This window comes from Anolis carolinensis, chromosome 5 (genome assembly GCF_035594765.1).
Source record: "Anolis carolinensis isolate JA03-04 chromosome 5, rAnoCar3.1.pri, whole genome shotgun sequence".
Lineage (NCBI taxonomy): Eukaryota > Metazoa > Chordata > Lepidosauria > Squamata > Dactyloidae > Anolis > Anolis carolinensis.
The window spans coordinates 131909585-131932057 of record NC_085845.1 but is presented as its reverse complement, the minus strand read 5'-3'; the positions used below and the strand labels follow the sequence as shown (position 1 = coordinate 131932057).

General features: G+C 39.7%; 1 long non-coding RNA gene across 1 annotated transcript in view; it reads right to left on the bottom strand.

The window, feature by feature from the left end:
- LOC134299453 (uncharacterized) overlaps positions 1 to 21179 on the bottom strand; it is a 52935-nt gene extending 31756 nt beyond the window's left edge. Inside the window, exon 1 of the long non-coding RNA XR_010006671.1 lies at positions 20970 to 21179. This is a non-coding gene — a long non-coding RNA (uncharacterized LOC134299453). The remainder of the gene's footprint in view (positions 1 to 20969) is intronic.
- Between the last annotated feature and the right edge of the window lie 1294 nt (positions 21180 to 22473).

Genomic DNA, 22473 nt, shown 5'->3' with positions numbered 1-22473 from the left:
TTTTCAAGTGTATGCGAACAGAATTTTGCCCCCCCCCCAAAACCAATCACTGAAAAATAAAAGGTAGAAGATAGAGGTGTGCAGCCATGCTCCAAAACGAGTGGCAGACTTGTTGAAAAACATAATGTTTTGGTGCTTAATTTGTAAAATAATAACCTAATTTGACATTTAATAGGCTTTTCCTTAATCCTTCCTTATTACCCAACATTTTCGCTTATCCAACATTCTGCTGGCCCGTTTATGTTGGATAAGTGAGTGCACGAGCAGGCCTCCCCCTCCCACCTTCCTTCCCAGTTGTGAGCAAATGCATGCATGCTTACCTGTGGGTGCCCATGCATGTGGGGAGGAGGAGAGGGGGAGGAAGCGGCGCAATGGCACCTTTTCTCAAGGTGAGAATTTTAAAAAGGGGGGAGGGGGGAAGAAGAAGAAGATGGGGGGAAATAGCGCGCATCTCTGACCATTATGCGAGCCTGGGAGGAGGAGGCAGGGGTGCATACGCATGCATTCACGCATGCACGCATGCGGGATGGGAAAGGTGAGGTGTGCCCAGATGGCATGCTCCCTCCCAGCAGGGAGGAGAAAAAAAAGAAAAAAAGACAAAAAAGAAGCTTCTCATCAGCCTTAGGGCACTTGGAGGCACCTCAACTGCACCCCCAGAGGATGGCACCTTCAGCAACCGCGTAGTTTGCCTACTGGTTGAACCGCCCCTGATGGCAGGCATCCTCAGATGTGAGGTATATAGGAGAGAAAGCTTCTGAAACATGGCCATCCAGCCTGGAAAACACACAACAGCCCGATCCATCAGCACATTCTGCTATAGTTCTTCAATGATAGAGTCTCAACCAATTCAGCATAGTTTGTTGCAGCCACAAAGTTTCTGTAGTATAACAACTACTGTCAAAGTAAGTACCACATAAATTAAACAAGAAATAACAATTTCAAACTAGAAACATATTTTTTTTCAAATTTTGTTACATAATGTAATTGGATTTTGAAAATTTTGGCTTCTTGTGGAAACAAGGATTGGTGATAAAGTTTCAGTTGAGACACCTTTCCCCCATGATAACTCTTCCAGGAATGATTTTCTTTTCCTAGGGGTAAATTTCTCTCACTTCCTGTTGTCTCACCCCTGTTATTAGCTGTGAGTCGTATATAAGTCAGATGTTAGTAACTTGGGGATTGTCTGTAGTTACCAACTTGCAGATTGGTAAAGACGGATTTTCTCTGAAACCAGGGGGTTGGGGTAAAGATTACCATCCTAGAGCGGATAAGGCCCAAACCATTTTGGCTCCCTATTGCAAATACAAACCCTTCCGCCCAAAAAGATGCAAATCAAAACCATGTACTTCACATAAAACATAGTTTGGCTATGAAGCAACACACTATGTAATACTCCTCTTTCATTCATTCTTGCTTTATTATTACACTGCAATCTGAGTAACTGGTTGATCTGGCTCATGCGTTTATTACCCATCATCACACCAATAAGTGGAACATGTTGGTCTGATGGCATGTCTGTAGACCTCCTAAATGGATAATCAAATCCAGAACAACCATTACATTAAATGCTTATTAAAAGTCTTAAGAAAGAGCAAGTTCCTCGCCCCAATCATTCTCATTTCCTACATCACAAAAGGATGGAGTTGAAAACAAAGAATGTGGCTTGTTTGGGTTTATAATTTAAAACAGATCTAAAGGGCTCAGCAAGGGATGGGACTGTATCTTATTTTTCAGTGTCCTGGGGCCCAAAGGAACATGCAAATGTACCATCCATCCCTCCTTCAGCACTTGTGAACAAGTGAAGGGAAAAGCAAAGATGTTTAGCTCCTCAGACTGGTGGGCAGCTCTAAACAGGAGCAGGCCTTAGTGTTGCTTTATAGGATGACAGCAATGATATAATATCACAACTAGTTTCAATTGTAATCATTTGATGATGAAAATGACAACAACAATGACAACCTGAATCTTGTTCTTAATTTCAACTAAAGTAGATCAATTGAATTTAGGGGAATTAACTTAAATGTTGACATACCATCCAATAATTGATTCATTGAATTTACTCTAATTGAGGCTGACTAATATGATATGGGATACTACTGCTGCTGCTGCTATACTAATTGAATATCCCTTATCTGAAATGCTTGGGACCAGAATTTTGGATTTATTCAAATGTTAAAATAGCTATATTTTCATATGTGTACGTAATGGGATATCTTGTAGATGGGACCAAAGTCCAAAGACAAAAGTAATTTTATACAATATGTTTAATAATTTTGTGGATGAAACAAAGTTTGTATGTATTGAACCATCAGAAAGCAAAGGTGTCACAATCTCAACCACCTTTGTAGACAATTTTGGGTTTTGGAATATTTTGGAATTCTGGATAAGGAATGCTCAAACTTTAACAATTTGTGACCAAAACATGGTGATTTTTCTAAGATTTTTAGTGTAGGTTTGTGGGTGGAAAGATACACAAACACAGATGTTTTGTGATGATCTGGGGGCAGGCAAATTTGATTGAAAACTTGGAGATGATGTTGGGGTTGGTGAGGGATTGCATGGGTTTCAGGATTCTCCTGAATCTGCATGTGGAGAAGCCATGTGGTCCATTCCTGCCTTAGAGCAAGTGACCAGCTCTGATATCTCTTTATTTGTGCAATTGTGGCTACTGAAGTCCTGAAGCTGGGTGACAGCAGGGAATCTGTGGGACAGTGTGACGAATTAGTGTGGCAGTGGAAGAAACTGTCGCTCTGTACCCTGTACAGAGCCAGTCCAAAAATGAGGCGAATTAAGCGGTTGCTTTGGGCGCAAACATACAGGGGCGCAGTTGAGACTGCTTTTTCTGTTGATTTGTTGTACAACATGATGTTTTGGTGCTTAATTTGTAAAATCTTAATGTAATTTGATGTTTAATAGGCTTTTCCTTAATCCCTCCTTATTATCCAACATTTTTGCTTATCCAACGCTTTTATTTTTCAGTGATTGGTTTGGGGGGGGGGCAAAATTCTGTTCGCCTACACTTGAAAAATACCTAGGGCCGGCTCTGACCCTGTGTCACCTGCATTGTCCCATTCTCCATCACACAGGGAAAGCTGATACTTCTCATGGATATAATGCCCGGCTTCCTCCCGCAATGTCCCTGACTTCTAATCAGAACACAGGCAGTCAGCAGTGTTCTGAAATTTTCCTTCCAGCAGTATCTCCACACGGAGCCTCGCTGGAAGTAGTCTTCATATGATGGACTTCAGCAGGGTCCGTACTGGCTCCATTTGGAAAATGTCCTACAATGGGGCAGAGCTTCATGTGATGAGGTGGCAAGGCTCTGTCAAAATGTTGTCTTGATGGGCAGTTTTGATTACTCTCTTTCTTTATCATTTTTACCTTTTGATCAGAGTGATATTTGCCTGTTCTCTAATCTCTCTCTCTCTCTCTCTCTCTCTCTCTCTCTCTCTCTCTCTCTCTCTTTTTTAAAAGACTCAAGTAGGATGCATGCCTTCAACCCTGCAAAAGGTGCTGTGTGTGTCTTGGAGATGTCCCGATTCCTTAAATTCTATTGACTGTCATTGACCTTATAGATTTTCATGCTCAATTCCATTTGCCCTGGGTTGGGAGCCTGGATAAAAGAATATAGATAGGAATGGCAAAATGGCAAGGAAAACTAACTTGACTTTATGCCGACTTGATGTGAACAATTCCTTAGTTCTCCTAACTGTGACACCAAGCCCTCTGGACTTGAGTGCATATCAGTTCCTCTGAATAAGCCTCCAGTGGCCTAGGGGATAAAAGCCTTGTGACTTGAAGGTTGGGTTGCTGACCTGAAGGCTGCCAGGTTCGAATCCCACCCGGGGAGAGCGCGGATGAGCTCCCTCTATCAGCTCCAGCTCCATGCGGGGACATGAGAGAAGCCTCCCACAAGGATGGCAAAAACATCAAAACATCCAGGCGTCCCCTGGGCAACGTCCTTGCAGACGGCCAATTCTCTCACTCCAGAAGCAACTCAGGTTGCTCCTGACACGAAAAAAAGAAAGAAAAGTAGATCCAGACACCAGTATACCTTTCCTGTAACCCCTCATTCTTTTATTTATTGTTTGATAACACTGTTCCTGGCACAAGGAAACAATTTCTTTTTTTTCCTTTCAAAAGATGAAGGCCCTTGTCTGTCCCTGGCAAGGGATTGCTCTTTTCTTGTTCTCATGATTTATTCACATTCAATGGCTTCTGCTACTGTACAATTACACTCATAAGCTCTATTGCTTAATAAAAATACAATAGACGGTACTTTGCATAGAGCTAAAGTGCTGGGATATATCATTTGATGGCAGCTGGCACTTACTGTTCAGTGTTATTTTCCAAAGGGAAATGTGCCATGCTCTTACATTACTGTGTCACTGGATAATTATTTCCTTAATTTATGCAAAACACTGTTTGATTTGGATTGAGTTGCCTGCTCTGCCCTTTCATTCAGTTCTGATGTCGTTTGTTTTGGAGGCATTCACATATCTTTGATTGAAGTTTAAACATTTAACCATGAATTGGCATAAGGACAGGTTTTTTTTTGGAGAGACAGTGTGATGTAGTGTTTTGAATATTGGACGACTCTGGAGACCAAAGTCTAATTCCCTGCTCAACCATGCAAATCTTCTGGGTGGCAAGTCACACATGCTCAGCCCCAGAGAACCCTATAATAGGCTCATCTTAGGGTCATTATAACTCAGAAATGACTTGAAAGCATACAGCAACAGCAACAACAAGAACAGTGTATAGTACTTAATAACCCCATGAATTATACATTTTAAAATAGTTAAATTGTAAGAATAATTTGCTGCCACTGCAACACTCTCTTGGTTCTGAGTGACATGATATGGAGACCATAAAGGGACTCAGAAACCTGATTTATACAGATTCATATACAGTAGAGTCTCACTTATCCAAACTAAACGGGCCAGCAGAACCTTGGATAAGCGAATATCTTGGATAATAAGGAGGGATTAAGGAAAAGCGTATTAAACATCAAATTAGGTTATGATTTTACAAATTAAGCACCAAAACATCATGTTATACAACAAATTTGACAGAAAACATAGTTCAATACACAGTAATATTATGTTGTAATTACTGTATTTACAAATTTAGCACCAAAATATCACGATATATTGAAAACATTGACTACAAAAATGCGTTGGATAATCCAGAACCTTGGATAAGCGAGTGTTGGATAATTGAGACTCCACTGTAATTGGTCCATCTAGTCTAGTGTTGTCAAGGTTTTCCAGTGCTTCAAGGAGAATTCTTTCCTACAATGTCTGAAGCCTACTTTGGTGTTCTTCAGTGGTCTGTCGTCCAAATTGTTGTTGTTGCTGTTGTTGTTCTTGTTATTATATTTATTTATACCCAATTTTTCTCTCTCCAAGATTACTGAGCTGGAGACCAAAAGGTCCCAGGTTCAAACCCCGGGAGCGGTGTGAGCGGTTGCTGTTAGCTCCAGCTTCTGCCAACCTAGCAGTTCAAAAACATGCCAATGTGAGTAGATCAATAGGTCCGGCGGGAAGGTAACGGCGCTCCATGCAGTCATGCTGGCCACATGACCCGGGCTGTGGCGCAGGCTGGAGAGCAAGCCAGCTGCAACCAGCTGCAGTGAATCACTCTGACCAGGAGGTCATGAGTTCGAGGCCCACTCGGAGCCTATGTTTGTCTTGTCTTTTTTCTATATTAAAAGGCATTGAATGTTTGCCTATATGTGTAATGTGATCCGCCCTGAGTCCCCTTCGGGGTAAGAAGGGCAGAATATAAATGCTGTAAATAAATAAATAAATAAATAAATGACCTTGGAGGTGTCTACGGACAACGCCGGCTCTTCGGCTTAGTAATGGAGATGAGCACCAACACCCAGAGTCAGATATGACTGGGCTTAACGTCAGGGGAAAACCTTTACCTTTACCTACTGCATCTATGGAGCAAGCAGCAATCCTAACATTTGGATGGCACCCAATTCCCTGCCGCCAAACCACAATAACCTCCTTTCCCAAGAAGTACCTAATTTTCTTATTGTCAGCAGACACGACTTACAAAAAAAATGCAAATACTGGAAGGGAGGAGCACAGGGCCAGAAGGAAAATAGGCAAATGAGGCCTGAGGTGCCAACATTCTAGAGATGCCTCTTGCAGGCATATAAACATTGTGAAGAATGCCATTGCCTAAAGAATTCTGGAAGGGACAAGCTAGGGAAGCATATCAACTTGTCAGAAAGAGAATGTATGCATCTTCACACAATTTTAACTGCTATGGCGCAATGTGATAAAAGAATTGGAGTTGTAGGTTTTTGGCCTTGTCTTCCAAATAGTGCTCGTGCCTCACCAAATTACAACTTCTGTGGTTCCATAGCTTGTTAAAGTTAAAGTGGCATCAAACTGCAATAATCCTATTAATAAAAGAGATGGTAACATTATGCATGAGGCGAGCACAAGATCTACAGAAGAACAAAAACACATTAGATAATGTTAGAGTTAGCAAGGCTTGAATTTGCTTGTTTGCATGTCAGGCGATTAGAGTCACCATTTATTTATGGAGGTTCACTCTAATTTACAACTTATTTTCCAAGTTTTTCCAACTTATTTATTTTCCCTCTCACTCCTCCCTTAGACCATGCATTTGACTATGCTTAAATGTTTGTACTGATAGCTACTCTTGTCAAGAAGTCTAACCTTGTTTCTTACTCTAGGCCGGATCTGCACAACTTGTGGCCCTCCAGGTATTTTGGACTTAGCTCCTAGAATTCCTGACATTTGAAACAGCTGGTTAGAGATTCTGAGAGTTGGAGGCCAAAACAACTGGAAGGGCACAGGTTGTGCAGGCCTGCTCTAGACCCTATGGGTCAGAGGGAGGGAAAGTATGGGACTGGCTGTTGTTCAATTTCTGCCTTGTCAATTGGATATTATGCTTGTGAGATCCATTACTATATCTGATATTTTCCAACACATATAGGCAAAGAATCTTTCTGAATTTCTCTGCATTATTGCACTCTCACTGAACATCGAGAACATCGATAAAACCAAAGCGCTCTTCCAACAGGCACCAGCTAATCCCTCTGCAATGCCAGGAATACAGTTTAATGGTGTAACATTAGAAAATGTTGACCATTTCCACTACCTTGGCAGCCACCTTTCCACAAAAGTCAACATCGACACTGAAATACAACACCGCCTGAGCTCTGCTAATGCAGCATTCTTCCGAATGAAGCACAGAGTGTTTGAGGATTGGGACATCCATAGAGATACCAAGGTGCTTGTTTATAAAGCAATTGTGCTCTATGCCTGCGAAACGTGGACGGTCTACAGACATCACACCCAACTCCTGGAGCGTTTCCGTCAGCGTTGGCTGCAAATCTCTTGGGAAGACAGGCAGACAAATGCCAGCGTGCTTGAGGAAGCAAAGACCACTAGCACTGAAGTGATGTTCCTATGCTATCAACTTCGCTGGACTGGCCACGTTGTCTGAATCACCCTCTCTCAAAGCAGCTACTCTACTCCGAACTCAAGAACGGGAAATGGGATGTTGGTGGGCAGGAAAAGAGATTTAAAGATGGGCTTAAAGCCAACCTTAAAAATGATGGCATAGACACTGAGAACTGGGAAGCCCTGGCCCTTGAGCGCTCTAATTGGAGGTCAGCTGTGACCAGCAGTGCTGCGGAGTTCCAAGAGGCACGAATGGAGGGCTTAAGGGAGAAACGTGCCAAGAGGAAGTCCCGTCAAGCCAATCCTGACCGAGACCGCCTTCCACCTGGAAACCGATGTCCTCACCGTGGGAGAACATGCAGATCAAGAATAGGTCTCTTCAGCCATCTATGGATCCATCCCCAAGATAGCGAAGACGGAGGACCATCATCCTCGAACTATGAGGGATTGCCTAAGTAAGTATTGCAAGAGACTTTAAACCTCTGTCTCTGGTGCTAGGAGAGGTTAGAGACATTATGTTCTCTCATCACAAGTATAATGTTTGTTCTTACTTCACAAGTTCTATACTCTAGTACTTTATCAATGTTCCAGTGACTGGTGGAGTCCACAAAGAGTTATTAAAACCACACATCTGCTAGAAACATGGAAGGTCCCTTGTCATCTGTGTAAAACATTACAAAGAAATAATTGAATTTGTATTATACAAAGCATGGATTTTTTTTAAAAAAACAAACAGGTGAAATTCCCATTAGCGGTTTTTCCAAAGTATAGCTTGATATTTGCACCCACTTCTTCCTCTAAAAGTGTTGACATATTCTGCTCATTTTTATCTGAAATGATTCCATGTAATTTTCTGATTACAAAATATGAAGGGTGGGAGGAAGCTTTCCACAATGTGGGAAACTGTCAGACATGATGAACTTTGCCAAGTGATAACGCCATGGTTACGCCAAACACCACCGCCTGAGCAAATGTCACACTTGTCAGTCATTTTCTGTAAATGTGACAAAGAGGAACTTCCTTCTCCAAACTCATCATGTGGTGACCATCTGAGAATCCCCTAGACTGTGGTCAGAAAGCTTTTCGGTCAATGGAAGGAAGTACTGTGCATTTGATTGCTTTTGTCATCATTGTACGAGCTTCCACCATATTAAGTGGACTGTCATTATTCTTTGATGCCACAGATTAACATACTAACTATAATTTCATGTTTATGGTTTGGTTTCTTTGTGAAAGTAGAAAATGTATAGGAGGAATGGAGAACATCTCATGGATAAAATGCATGAATTCATGTCAGTTTAAGTTGTATACCCTATTTTTCGCTACACTGATTAAAAAAATTGCATTCAACTTATAGCTGCCTTGATCCTGATTGATATATGATATATGATCCTTTAGGAGGGAAAGTACTTCTTTTAGACATTAATGTGATATACTGAAAGTCACTTCTTGCTTCTTGGATTTCAGAAAAACCCAGTCTGTAGCCATGTTTTGCTTTGTGGGTGTGATCTAGATTGGGGTGGCTTTGGGAGGGTTGCCAAGGACAGGTTACTGGATGGAATCATATGAGCCTGATATAAAAAAAAGGTCCAGTGCAATTTGCTGGGGTGTATGTTTTGTAAAGTTACAGACATTACAGAATACCACAAGCTCTGCTCAGAATGAAGGAAAGATAGTTTATTTGAGAGCAAGTAAGTGCAAGATCAATCTTACTTCCACACCTCCCACTACTGCTGCTGCAATGGTCCTCCCATCTTGCCAGATGAACCCTTGAACTTGCATTCTTTTTGTGGTTCCTTATCTGACTCTTAATGGCAATGTGCCACTCTCCTCTAACTCTTGAGCAAAAGGATGCTAAGGGTTGGTCTACAGGATGGTGGCGGCAACAGCTCTGGAACAACCCTACAGACTTTCCTGCCACATAGAAGCTAGAGCAGAGAAGCATGAAAATGGGTGAGATGGATGGACAGTATCCTTGAAGTGACTGGCTCGACCTTGAAGGAACTGGGAACGGTGACAGCCGACAGGGAGCTCTAGCGTGGACTGGTCCATGAGGTCACAAAGAGTCAAAAACGACTGAACGAGTGAGACGGCGACGGCGACGGGTGAGATGGGATCAGGCCTAAGCAAGGACAAGAGAAAGAGTTATTCTCCATTTGCTCACTTGCAAGTTTGAGGTGTATGTGTATGAGAAGTATCATTTTCATTGCAGATGTTTCTGCCTTGGAGTATTAACGATGAGCACAGAATGCAGGGACTGATATTATGGATATATCATTAGTTGGTTGTTTTTTAAAATGCCAATACCTAGATATATTGTCAATCCTTGATGTCATTAGTTCAGAGTAGAGATAGGCAGACCTAGAAATAAGAGGAAAAAGAGGGAAAAAAACAGTTTCCCCCCATTTATAAAGCCATTTTTTTCTGGAAAAATTGAAAAATGTGTAGAATATGTTCGTTTCCAATGATAACTTACTTACTTAGGCAATCCCTCATTGTCAGAGTATGATGGCCTTCCAAGTTCTTGGAAGACGCCTGTGCGTGAGTTTTGCTAATGTGTGGAGGTTTGTGCACAGCTGATCAATACAAAGTCTTCACAGAGTGAGGGTCCCAGGTCGTGATTAACATAACAATCTACTTGTCTGAACGTATCTCCTCCTATGAGCCAGGAAGATACCTAAGGTCATCTGGTGAGGCCCTGCTCTCGGTCCCACCTGCCTCGCAAGTGCGGCTGGCAGGAACGAGGGACAGGGCCTTTTTGGTCACGGCTCCTCGGCTGTGGAACACCTCCCCAGAGATATAAGACAAGCCCCAACCCCTTTGAGCTTTAGAAAAGCCCTAAAAACTTGGCTATGTGCCCAGGCTTTCGATGAATAAATGATAAAGACGACCTGGACTGATTTATGGCTAAAGCATGAGGATATTGGATGAACGGATTTTAACCATATGTTTTATATTTTTATACTGTATTGTTTGTTTGTAATGGATTTTATTTATTGTTATGTTAATTATGTGTTGGCATCGAATTGTTGCCAATTGTGTACGCCGCCCTGAGTCACCTCGGGTGCGAAGGGCGGGATATAAATGTTGGAAATAAATAAACAAATAAATAAACTGTGGCTTCTGAATCATTGCAGCCTTCTTCCACCTTGACAGCTATTGTGACATTATCTTCCACCATTGAGGTCTTCAGATTGTGCTCTGTCTGGAACCTCGCCTGCGTCCCCCCAAGAGTGCATGACTCCAGTGGTTACGCCCGTAGGTTAATAATACAGTAGAGTCTCACTTATCCAACACTCACTTATCCAACGTTCTGGATTATCCAACACATTTTTGTACTCAATGTTTTCAATATATTGTGATATTTTGGTGCTAAATTCATAAATACAGTAATTACTACATAGCATTACTGTGTATTGAACTACTTTTTCTGCCAAATTTGTTGTCTAACATGATGTTTTGGTGCTTCATTTGTAAAATCATAACCTAATTTGATGTTTAATAAGCTTTTCCTTAATGGCTCCTTATTATCCAACATATTCGCTTATCCAACATTCTGCCAGCCCATTTATGTTGGATAAGTGAGACTCTACTGTAATAATAACAATAATAACAATAACAATAATAACAACAACACACCAGACATCACAGTTGTGGAAAAGAAAAAGGTTTGGATCATTGATGTTACCATCCCAGGTGACAGTCGCATTGACAAAAAACAACAGGAAAAACTCAGCCGCTATCAGGACCTCAAGATTGAACTTCAAAGACTCTGGCAGAAACCAGTGCAGGTGGTCCCAGTGGTGATCGGCATATTGGGTGCCATGCCAAAAGATCTCAGCCGGCATTTGGAAACAATAGACATTGACAAAATCACGATCTGCCAACTGCAAAAGGCCACCCTACTGGGATCTGCACGCATCATCCGAAAATACATCACACAGTCCTAGACACTTGGGTAGTGTTCGACTTGTGATTTTGCAATACGAAATCCAGCATATCTATCTTGTTTGCTGTGTCATAATAATAATAATAATAATAATAATAATAATAATAATAATAATAATTTTATTTTTATATCCCGCCACCATCTCCCCAGAGGGACTCGGGGCGGCTCACAGATATAAAACAAGCATACAGTGGTATAAAATACAAAAAACACAGAAATAAAATTAAAAGGCATAAAATAAAATCACAGTCATTATAAAACACATGATAAAACACAGCAAACACAGCAATTCATTGGAATACGCAAGCTACCTCACCACGACAAGGTGACAATCCATCGAGGGGAGCAATGATAAATAATATACCTATGACATAGTATTAAAACTATATAATATGAAGACTTTAATGAGAATTTTTGTTTCTAAACACTTTTTTTCCATTTTTTTTTTGAAAAAAATGGCTTTGGAAAAAAAGAGGAAAAAACGATTCCCCCCCCCCCCCCCCCCCCCAGGCCTTCTCATTTCTAGTTCAGACCAAGGTTTGGCAACTGTGGTCTTTTTGCTATTCTCAGCCCTGGCTGTCATAACCACTGCTGAGAAATTATTTGAAATGTAGCGTGAAAGCATCTAGAATGCCACTGTTGATCGCCACTAGTTTATATGGTTTCAACCATTCCTGTTCAAATGAGACTTATGGGTAATTCCAAACTGACCCACATCATGCTTCCTGCTTCATTCTTCTTGACAGGCAAAGCTGAAACTTGACAAAAGTAAAGAAACCAGAAGTGATTACCACAGAGTGGTTACCACATAGAAATGTTTACCACATAGTGGTTCGAGGGCTAACTTTGGAGAGGGAAACTCCATATCCAACTTCGTATTTAGACAGAAACTAGTTGTGTGGTCTGAGAAGAAGTAGCAATGTGTAACACAACTCCAGAGCTCAGAAATGTAAATCTGTAGACTTTGACACCCAGATTCCCTTGGCTAGATTATTCTGGGCATCGTAATCCAAAACAGTAACAACAAAACAAATGTTTCCAAGTTCTCTCAAGGTGCACCTATACTGTTGCATTAATGCAGTTGGCACCACTCTAACTGCCACAGCTCATAACTATGGAATCATGGAAAATGCAGTTTGACAAGGTTTTAGCCTTCTCTGCCAAAGAGTCTTGATGTCTCAACAAACTACAAATCCCAGGTTTACATAGCATTGAGTAATTGTATCATATTCCATTAATTCTGCAGTGTAGAGATGCATCCTCAGTTGCATGCTTCCTTTGCAGGTATACAAATTTCTCACCTTTTAGAGAAAGTTGTGAGCCTGAAGAAGCTGAATTCCCTTCAAAGGACTGTGTGTAACAAATTTTCTGTGTTCCTGCTGCAGTGCAGAAAACATTGAATCTTACTTACAAGCCATGGGGATAATAAAGTGTGGTTGGTGAGATTGTGTTAGAGTACATGATTTAGAATACAGAACACTTCAAGTATAATCCCAGGGAATCTCTACTTAAAACAAATTTCAGAAAGTTGATGAGAGAAATTGCTTTTCTGGCTGTTCCTGCCAGACAAAAGTAGACAATGTGTGGTTAGACAGATCAACACAGTAAGCCTGACTCAGGCTCATATGATTCCTTAATGTTTCATATGTTTCAAATTGTGGCTCTAAAAAGAGAATGATCTCCAATATTTGTGTAGGAGGTGGAAGTGGAATTGGCAAAGCCAGACAGATTACATCAGCAAGGGGTGGATATATGTGTGTTTTAGAGAACTCATTTCTTTCTTTGCGTCCCTTCTGGCTTCAAGAATTCATTTTTAAGTTTTGAACGTTTTTAATTATATTGTTTTTAATCCACATTTGGTCTCAATTCTGAGAAAAAAGCAAATAAATATAATACCTACTCCTACTAATAATACAGTTAACTAGAACCCAAGCAACTGGCAAAAAGCCAAAGAAATAATACTTTAAATAAACAAGCTGTTTTCATAATATACAGTAGAGTCTCACTTATCCAACACTCGCTTATCCAACGTTCTGGATTATCCAACACATTTTTGTAATTAATGTTTTCAATAATCGTGATATTTTGATGCTAAATTTGTAAATACAGTAATTACTACATAGCATTACTGCGTATTGAACTACTTTTTCTGTCAAATTTGTTGTATAACATGATGTTTGGGTACTTAATTTGTAAAAGCATAACTTAATTTGATGTTTAATAGGCTTTTCCTTAATCCCTCCTTATTATCCAACATATTCGCTTATCCAACATTCTGCTGGCCCGTTTATGTTGGATAAGTGAGACTCTACTGTAGTAAAACCGTAAAATGTGTTACATTATGTTAAGTTTGTCTTTGACTTTTTTGCTTTTAGTAACTGCATTTAAATATTAATATCAAGTCAATACAGAGTTTATGTTATGGTATGGTATGGAATATAGTATTAGTTAGATGTGTTTTAATAGTAACTCTCAAGCAACCAAAAAGTACATTTATCCAGTATCTACCAATCCTCATGGGCCTATTTTTTTGGTGTTAAATACCATCTATGTATTACTTTTAACCAGTTTTCTTTGAGTTCTATTGCATATGTATATTTTATTTTCTTCGTCCAATTTGTTTCCCATTCATGTAGTTTTATTGGTCTACCTATGTTTTCTGCCCATTTTATCACTGAATTTGTGATCTCTTCTTTTTTCGTTGCCCATTCTAACAATTTTTTTTATATACAATTGATACAGCTTTTTTCCTTCTTTGGATCAGAATATCCCAAAAACTATTTTATGTTGTAAATCCAATTAATATATCCTTTTTAAATGTTTCTTTAATTTGTATGTATTGATACCATGAAACATTTTATTGATCTTTTGTATTTCCTCTAGATTCTTAATTTGAGGTGACTTCTGAATTATACTCTTCTTTTAAAATTTCCTTATAAATCGGCCATTTTGTCCATCCTAGCAGCCTTCTTTGGTTGGCTTCTATGGACAATACGGACTTTGTTCTATTTTGAATCATCATAATATATAACAATCAGGTCGGAATGAACCTTTGATTATTGCTAGTAGAGGAAAAGCCTTGTTTGTGAATAGCACTTCTGGTGGCAGCTCTGCACCTGTTAACAATTTCTGCAGCAAATCCACAAGAAATTTGTATCACTTTGGGTCAAAGACACTGGGTGCAGGAGTTTAAAAACATCTATTTGATTCATGCATTCTTGCTGGGGAGTATACTAGTCGATGAGCCAGCAATTGTCTTAAAAACCTAGGGAGACATCTAGTACCAATAGATAGAAATAGTAGTAGAAATATTAGAGAAATCTGAGAGTCCAGTGAGCATACAATTGAGAGAATTTGGGGGATCACAGCCCAAACAAACAGCTATGGGAAGCTCTGAATGAGATAATAAGAGTCCAATATTGCACAGAATTTTCTAGTCTCTGTTTTCCAGGGTCTCAGATTGAGGTGTCTCCCATTATTATGAACCTAGGAACTTCTGCAACGGAGGTATAGTCTTGATCTAGCTTTGATCTGCTCTGAAATATTTGAGGTCTTTCCTGAGGCCATTAATGGCACAAGCCCTTTAGCAAACATCGGACAAAGAAGTATCCATTTCCAACAGAAGACCTTTCTTGTATTGCACAAAAGGAAGTATTAATAGAGCACTTGTGGGAACTAGGGGGAAGTGATCTATTTGTCTGTTGAATGTTGCATAACATGAGTTAGTTCCCACTGCTTATTCTGTAACCCTATGTGCTATATTTTCCACCTTTTATGCTTCTACAGATTTTATGAACTCAGTGAATGATTTATGTACTATGTGTTGTCGAAGGCTTTCATGGCCAGAATCACAGGGTTGTTGTATGTCTTTCGGGCTGTGTGGCCATGTTCCAGAAGCATTCTCTCCTGACGTTTCGCCCACATCTATGGCAGGCATCCTCAGAGGTTGTGAGGTGACTTAGTTTATCCATACCTCACAACCTCTGAGGATGCCTGCCATAGATGTGGGCGAAACGTCAGGAGAGAATGCTTCTGGAACATGGCCACACAGCCCGAAAGACATACAACAACCCTGCGATTTATGTACTGTTTTTTCTTCTTGACAATTGAATTTAGTATGCTGGAAAAGTGTCCTTATTGGCCCATGCTAGATTCACTTCTGTTAAAGACTGTTAAAGACTGGAATCAGTTACATTATTGATGCATTTTTGTTCCCATGCTTCATCTAACCCAGTGGTTCTCAACCTGGGGTCCCGAGATGTTTTTGGCCGTCACCTCTCCGAAATCCTAACAGCTGGTAATCTGGCTGGAATTTCTGGGAGTTGTAGGCCAAAAACATCTGCGGACCTCAGGTTGAGAACCACTGACCTAACCCAAAGTGATCAAGAATGGGAAAAATCTGTCCTGTATTCTAATTTTTCATACTTGAATGGTGGTTCACTTACATGCACTGAAAGGTACATAGTAAAAGGTAAAGGTTTCCTCTGACATTAAGTCCAGTCATGTCTGACTCTGGGGGTTGGTGCTCATCTCCATTTCTAAGCCGAAGAGCCAGCGTTGTTTGTAGACACCTCCAAGGTCATGTGGCCGGCATGACTGCATGGAGCGCCGTTACCTTCCCGCCAGAGCGGTACCTATTGATCTACTCACATTGGCATGTTTTTGAACTGCTAGGTTGGCAGAAGCTGGAGCTAACAGCGGGCGCTCATTCCGCTCCCGGGATTTGAACCTGGGACCTTTCGGTCTGCAAGTTCAGCTGCTCAGCGCTTTAACACACTTCGCCACCGGTACATAGGCAGGGCTATTTCACTAGGTGGGCACTCTGAAAAAATTCTTCAAAAATGAACAGAAGTTATTTCCTCCCAGATTACACAGACTATATTAAATGCACCCAGTTATTCTCTGCATGGTGATGACTTTATTGAACATTTCTTCCAAATGCTCCCACAACCTTAAGGAGATTGGGTAATTTTGCCACACTTTTTCTCCTCTGTCGAAGTCTGATAGGCTCTGCATGAGTCTTTACAGAGTTAAGAAATAATCATCCAAGTTTAAAAACATTATTAGAAATCTGAGGGTGGGGAGGGATGTCAGGACATTGGAGTGTATATGTTCTCATAGGTACTTTCAAACAGTGTTTTACACCTGATGACAGAACCTGTGACTACTTGCGTCAGTTGCAGATGAGCAATATACGTTAGGCTCCTAATGTCTCACTTTTCATCACGTAGCAATTATTACTCAAAGACTTATGAGATGAAGTCACAATTTAGAACACAGGCCAATTAATAGATTTCTTCAGAATGAAACTTGGCAATTCCTTCCCAAGCTTTGCTTATTATTACATGACAAAGAATTTACAAACAAGAGTTTTTTCTGACATATCTGTATTTAGCAGTACAGTACAGTACAGCATAGTGTGATGTTCAGAGTTGTCAGTTCTTAGAACAACCAAACCAAGCCCAACCTCACTTGCTTTAATGGTACAGTGATGTGCAGAACGTATAAGGTGAAGCTTTTAAGATATTTCATTTACTACCTTGGGCAGTTAAATTGGGCAGCTGGAAAGGGTTATTTTTTGTTCTTTCATGGATTATTATTTTATTATTATTGATTGGTTTTAAATTGCTTTAATAGCCATCTATTTTAATATGTGTGTTTTATGTTTTAACTGCTCTTGCTTTGTTTTATTGTTAAATGTCTTGAATTCCATTCAGAAGGGGAAAAGCAGGGTGTAATTACAATAAATAAGTAAACAGGCTTAAATCCAATTGTTAGTCCCAGTCAGAGTATGACCAGCCCGGAGCAGTGCATTCAACTAAGGGGCAACCAATTTAAGGCTGTATTTTTTATTTTAATTCTCTGCAGGCCAAATCTGTAATATGACATATACACACATATAACAAGTGGATTTGTCTAATGGTCATAATATTACTAACTTTTAAAATTAATCTTACAATTTCAATCAAAACCTCCACATTCCAGATTATTTTTGAGATGGCAGCATAATAATATAGTGGGATATTAGATATAATCTACTTGTTCGAGTACCGTATATACTCGAGTATAAGCCGAGGCACCTAATTTTACTGGGAAAACATTGACTCCAGTATAAGCCGAGGGTGGTAAATTTCAGAAATAAAAATAGATACCAATAAATTACATTAATTGAGGCACCAGTAGGTTAAATGTTTTTGAATATTTACATAAAGCTTCCATTTAAGATAAGACTGTCCAACTCTGATCAAATCATTATTCTCATCTTCTTCAATGTAAATGTGCTTATGCATCCTTTCAATAATAATAGAGTAAAATAATACATGTAATAATAATAATAATAAATACAGGAAAATAACACATGTAATAATAAATAGAGTAAAATAATAAATGCAATAATAATAATAAGAGCAGAGTGAAATAATAAATGTAATAATACCAATAATAATAGAGAAAAATAATAAATGTAATAATACCAGTAATAATAGAGAAAAATAATAAATGTACCATATATTCTCGAGTATAAGCTGACCCAAATATAAGCCCACCAGGACCCTCACCCGAGTATAAGCCGAGAGGGGCTTTTTCAGTCTTAAAAAGAGGGCTGAAAAACTAGGCTTATACTCGAGTATATACAGTAAGTTGCCAATATTATTTAATTCTGTTTTTCATATTGTGCCATTTTGTAATAATTAATATACATAGCAAATGATATTTTATATTTCAAATTGTATGCTAGTTGCTATTTTTAACATTAATGTTTTCTACTATGTTTTAATATGTATTTTATGTATCACCTTCTGGTCTGTTGACTGTAATAAAGTCTGTTGTTATTGAGTATGTCCACACATATAAGCTCGTAATCAATGGCAACTGGCAAATTGACACCCATTATGAACTTGATTTTTCAAGATATTTCCAACTATACCACCAACTGATAAGGATGTCCTACTAATATGGGGAAAGTGTTCATGATGGCCTATTTATTTTTACCTATAAAGGCAGGAGCCCCTGGTGGCACAGTGGGTTAAACACGTGTGCTGGCAGAACTGATGACTTGAAGGTTGGGTTGCTGACCTGAAGGTTGCCGGTTCAAGCTGGGGAGAGCACAGATGAGCTCCCTCTGTCAGCTCCAGCTCCATGCGGAGACATGAGAAAAGCCTCCCACAAGGATGGTAAAAATATCAAAACATCTAGGCATTCTCTGGGCAACGTCTTTGCAGACGGCCAATTCTCTCACACCAGAAGTGACTTGCAGTTTCTCAAATTGCTCTGGACAAGGAAAAAAAACCCCTATAAAGGCACGTTTTTAATGGCACAGTCAGTTAAAAGGCTAAAAAAAAAGAGGTTGAAAAATAACTTTCAGAGTATTCAGAGCATGTGATTCTAATCAAGGAATGTATCAATACAAATTGCTTTTGAATAAAATTACAGATTACTGTAGGAATATAAGAAGAGTTGTGTAGGGCTGATAATTCATCTCACGTGAGACACAAACCAAGATGATCCCTGAAACTGAACAGACAACAAGTCCCATTACTGTTTTAGTCTAACCTACTATGGCAATGGTCAAGATGGAAAAAGTTTATTTCGAGCATCAGTATTTCCTAGACCTTCAAAGTGCACATGAGCAACATCTAATGCATATGTGGTAATCCTCATCAGAGATCTCTTACAAGAACAGGATGTAGTTAGAGCTTGTTTAGGAGGATAATCTCAGCGTCTGGCACTGAATGTGTAGATATAACTTTTGGTTGTGTGTTCTAGGCACATAATACTGCAATCACACCATTTCTAGCGAAACATAAATGACAGAGCTTGGCAAATACAGGCCACAGGGCGATGCCAGCTATTGCCAAAATCGAGTAAACAGATCAGCATATAGCTGAAACTTTAATTATTATTTTACTACAATAATACCTGCTGCTATCATGAGCTGTGAAAACTGATCTACATCTAGCTACCAGTATTTAAAAACTCTAGCATCAGGACAGTAAATAAATAGCAACACTTAAAAAACAGGGGAATTCCAAACAGGAAACAACCAGGTCCAGCTAACACCTCCCAACAAAGGATTCCCCCAGGTAGGAAGCAGCCAGGTTTTGAAACTGCAAGACTATTCAATGCTAATCAAGGTGGCCAATTTAACATTCACACTTGCCTCAAATAGACAAGAGTTCTTTCTTTCATCCTGGATATTCCACAGATATATAAACCCCACTTGCTCAGTTTCCAACAGATCTTACAACCTCTGAGGATGCCTACCATAGATGTGGGTGAAACATCAGGAGAGAATGCTTCTAGGACATTGGCATACAGCCCAGAAAACTCACAGCAACCCAGTAATTCTGGCCATGAAAGCCTTTGACAACGCATTGATCTGCATCAGTTATAAACATTGACTATATTTATTGTGTCTCTGAAAGCCAAATACTCCAAAGCATATCTAGCATAATATGATCCATTCTCACTGTTTCTAGAGGTTTAGATAAGCATGCAAAGCAGGACATTATTAATGGAGGACATGGATATAGCAATACATTAGCAAGGAGAATACAATAATACACTCAAATGCTAACAAGACATGTTTTCCTCATCCTCAATTTGGCAACAAGTTTAATCATGAAAGCAAATTTAGGCAATTTTCCTTAAGATCAGACGTTAAGGTATTGTCAAAGGCTTTTATGGCTGGAATCCTTCGGTTGCTGTGAGTCTTTCAGGCTGAATGGCCATGTTCCAGGAGCTTTCTCTCCTAAGAGAAAGCTTCTGGACCATGGCCATACAGTCCGAAAGACTCTCAGCAACCCATCAGACGTCAAGTTTTTTAGCTCAGTGGTCTTAGATTCGATTTAGAATTGTCAGGCTTTAAATTTCTCACAACTGTTATTATGTTTCCATAATATGTATTCTATAGTTGTCCTGTTTTCCAGGGTAGCCTTTCTTACCTGCGTTAACTCCACTTATGGGAAAACAATAGCTGAGAAAGTATAATTGATGTCATTTTCTAGCATACATTTTATCTGTTGGATATTAAAGAAATTGAACCCAGTTGCTAATCCAGGAAGTAAAATGGCTGAGAAAAACATATGTGTATTAACAGCAATGTAAGATTGCCATTACAGTTTGTAAACAGTGTACAAACAGCTCTTTTCTTCTTATAAGTCAGATCACTTTTTGTTGGCACAGATAGGGGCACCTCCCCACTGTCTAGGAGCTTACTGTCATGTTGGTTAGTATTCCGTCACACCCAGGCACCCTTTAAAGCTTTAAGATGTGCTTCTTCCTTTGCCCAGGTGTACTGCGGGGGCCTTACTTAGAAGCTCTGGAAATCCCAGTAACCAAAGGCACTTCAAGTTGAACAATCAAACAAAATTTTATTTTCACAAAGTCCTTGGCAGACTTGGCACATGTAGTTAAGGTTGCAAATATAAACAGTCACTTCCTGAACTTCCTCCAGTGGCAGAGAAATCCTGAGATATTCTCTGCCCCAGTCCTAAGCTACTATTTTTAGGAAAAACAGGTCTTTCCCTATCTATACTCAGCACTGGTTTTAAAGGCAGGTCAGTACTTACAATGGCTTTGTCAGAGTTGGCCTGGCTTGGCCACTCAAGCACATCTAAGTTCTTTCTTCTTCAGTTTAGAAGGAAAGAGGCTTCTCAAAATGGAGCCTTCTTTCCCCAGGAAAAGGGGCGGTCTCCAGAACAAGATACATTTGCAAGCTGCACGCAGCAAAGACTTTGCTGAGCTGGCTACAAACTCTGCTAATGGCTAAACTATCAGGTTGCTGCAGAATCTGCAACAGCCCTGGAAGAAATGCAAACAGGTGCTATTCCTGTGGCTATCGTCAACTTGTAAAATCAAAACCCTGGGAGACGGAACAGCATATAATGATAGGCAGACTTACCAAGTATCATTAATCTAATACATTAGTTGGGTTCCCACCTTGATATAAGAAGTTCTGTGCTTCTAAGGCCCCTTCCACACAACTGCATAAAATCCACATTGAACTGTATTATATGGCAGTGTGGACTCAACCCAGTTCAAAGCAGATATTGTGGATTATTCTGGGTTATATGGCTGTGTGGAAGGGCCCTAAGTGAGCCCTTTTTGCATGTAACATGTGGTCACCCTTTTGTACTTCAGTATATTGATCTGCTGGTTCATTATTGGGGCAGTACATTTGGTTGAACATCCTCCTCCTCCTCCTCCTCCTAATAATAATAATAATAATAATAATAATAATAATAATAATTTATTTCTTACACCCCACCTCCATCTCCCCAAGGTGACTTGGGGCGGCTTACATGGGGACAAAGCCCTAAAACAACGGATGACATATACATAAAACACAATACAAATTACAAGATTAAAATACATAACAAAACAATTCTTTAAACCTTTAAAATAGACATCCTGAGAAGGATGTTGAATCATATTATTTAATCATATTGCACTTCAAAGATGATTCCTTGTTAGTAGTTATATTATAGCATTGCCAAGCAGTTGTCTCATGTTTACATCCTCCTCTTATTGATTTTTTTTTTTTGCTGAATAGGCATTTAAAAGACAGCTGTTTCTCAGTGAGCTTAGACTGTGGCGGCTCTTATCAATGCGAAGCACCTTAATGGAAAGGTTCCCAGAATAAGACAATACAAGACAAAAAAAGTAAACAAAGCAAGACTTTGGCATGGCTTCATTGGCTGTTATCTCCAGTGGGCTGAAACTTCAAGCAACTGCAAATCCCATGAGGTGGAATCAGCCAGCTACATGGCATAGTAGGCTAAGATTTCGTATCTCATTGTTCAGAAGAGCCTCGTCCTTTCCTTCCTCTGAGGTTGAGAGTGTCTGAACTATCTAAAATCATCCAGTGGGTTTCCATGGCTAAGTTGTGACACCAACCTTGGTTTCCCAGTGTCCTAGTCCACAACGCAAAACACTACACCATGCTGACTTCTACTTATTTTCTAACACCAATTGCACTGAGGTGGATGCTTCTTGTCACTGGTGTCACAAAACTAATGAGAGTCAGTGTAATGTACTTGTTTGAATGTTGGGCTAGGACAAGATAAATGATCT